Here is a 2,443-nt window from a genome sequence, read left to right as displayed (position 1 = left end):
ACCATCACCTCAAGATAATAGGTGACTTGGTCTGTTATATACAAGAGAAGTATATTCATTAAGATAATACCTGGTTACTCTGAATGAAATCTTCAATCAGTATCTTCACCACTACTGGGGGGGAAAAAAAACCAAAAACAAACAAGCAAGCAAAAACAAAACCAAAAAACCCACCAAAAAATCCCCCCCCCCCAAAAATAGAAAAAAAGAAAAAAAACCCACAAAAAATCCAACCAAAATACCGAACCCCAAACAACAACAAAAATTTACCAAACAGAAAAACACAAACAAAAAACCTTCGAATTACTTTTTTTTTCATAGACACATTACAAAATGAAAATAGAAGCCATGGTAGCAATAATCCAGATGGCAAGCAGAGTATGATGCTACCTGCAGGGCATCATTTTTACTTTTTTTTCCTCAGCATTGACATGCCCCTGCTTTCCTATGCAGGTGGGGAACCACTTATCTTCAAAAACAGGAAAGAACAATCCCTCTATTTCTAGATTATAGTATGAAAACAGTGCTGTGGAAGTTAAAATTAGACATCACTTTATCAGATTAGCATTCAATTATAATAGCTACATTAAATATTTTCTATTATTTTACATGCCAGTTGAAAAAGGTAAACTCAGGCACCACTCCTGAACATTAAGTTGTGCATTTACTCTCCACTTCCATATGATCAACTACATACAAACACACACTTTTCTAATAATAATAGTAATAAAAAAATTCTTCCCAATGAAACACATTATGGAAAAGGAACATAGCGTGACCAAGTACAGGAAGATGTAATTTTACAAACCACTGATGCTAACTTGACTACTCTCTAGATAAGGCCCATGAATTTGCCTACATTTCTTCGGAAAATTTCTTAAATAGAGGGATGCAGGAAAGCATCAACACTGAATATATTTATAGTAACAAATTACATAGCACACCTAAAAATAAACAGAAATTAAAAGTCACGTGATCAAGCAATTTCCTTGCCAATTTATATACCTCATTCTTTCTATTTCTACTATTTCAGAAGATGGTACAAGATTATTATAGTCTGGTTTTTTTTACTCTTACTATGTATCTTATTTTTTGAACCTATATGGAAAATGCCTCCATCAAAAATAATAAGTATAACATATAAAAGATAAAGGTAGGAACAGAACTGTACTTTATGTCCCCTGTGTAAGATTAACATTCAGTTGTGTGGCAGCATCTGTGAGGCAGACACTTGAGTTTTTCAAGAATTTGAACAGGCTGAGTGATGGAGACAACCTTATGCTAGAGAGGTTCTCTAGTACTTTCCCTGACAACAACAGCTACACAGAAGTCTGAGAGCTGTTGACTGCAGAAATCATCTAGTACCAAACCCTGCACAAACTATTAACTACATCCTGCACACACCATAACTTTCAAGACATAAGATTTTTGCTGGACTACACAGCAGCAGTCAAATCAAACATGAGCAACCACGCATCTTTGCCCAGTAGCCCACAAAAGGCAGACTACAGTGCCATGTGAAACAAAGATTATGTGTGCAGGAAAGCTACAAAGCTTATTGAAGACTTTAATGTGTCACCTTAGAGCCAATTTTCAGTGCATACACATCCCATGGGTACAGTGTGATCCACCTCTAATTTATACACCTCTGCCAGAAAAAGCAGTATCTGACATGAGCTTTAGATTTTTCTGACTAGCCAAACATTTACTTCACCATTAGAAACACAACCCTGTTCTTTTGCAGCATCATTTACCAGTAAACAAAAAGCCATATTCCTTTTAACAGGCTCCATGTGCATAGCTGGACTGCAACCTATTCTTCTGCAGACTTCTGCAAAGGAAGAAGGGAGGAAACCAGTGAAGAGCTTCTAGGTTTTGAAAACAGAAATAGCATAAGTACTCCTTCTGCAGTGCTAAAACTTCATGGGAATCAGTGGTTTCCCAAAGCCCAACTGTGTGACACTGTTATGACTGAAAGATGGTACCCGAATTTCACATATGGACAAGGAAATTGAAGCGACTGCCACACACTACATAGCTTTATAAACAGACAAGTCGGGACACTGGGAAGGCTGCTGGGGAGCAGCTTTCCACCTGTTCCATGGAGGCGGGACACTGCTGACCCTGCACCCCGAGTCATACGTGCTCCTTATCCACGGATTGCAGCGCTTCCTCCTATAGAACAGAGTCGTTTATGCTCATGAATTCTGCGCATCACTCGGTCAACTCGAGACCCCTTCTAACAGTGCTGCTGCCGTTTTCCCTAAGTGTCCCGTTACACCGGCAAGGGCTGGAGGTCGAGAAACTGATTCTCGAAGAATTTCTTTTTTTTGCTCCGGGTCGTTTTCTCCAGCACTGTCGCTTTTTTTACCAAAAAGCGCCCGGTCCCGCCCCGCCAGGGCGGCGAGTGAAGCCCCCGGCCGGAGAGCCCGGCGGGAGAGGC

The 2,443-nt window shown here is 39.9% G+C and overlaps 1 protein-coding gene across 1 annotated transcript in view; it reads right to left on the bottom strand.

Annotated features, from left to right (window-relative positions):
- OPN3 (opsin 3) overlaps positions 1–2,443 on the bottom strand; it is an 18,858-nt gene that overhangs the window by 15,484 nt on the left and 931 nt on the right. The gene's annotated exons all lie outside the window — the stretch shown is intronic.

The sequence above is a fragment of the Corvus brachyrhynchos genome, unplaced genomic scaffold, assembly GCF_000691975.1.
Source record: "Corvus brachyrhynchos isolate BGI_N302 unplaced genomic scaffold, ASM69197v1 scaffold595, whole genome shotgun sequence".
Classification (NCBI taxonomy): Eukaryota; Metazoa; Chordata; class Aves; order Passeriformes; family Corvidae; genus Corvus; species Corvus brachyrhynchos.
Note: the sequence above shows the minus strand (reverse complement) of the source record. Positions and strands in the feature narration are given on the sequence as shown.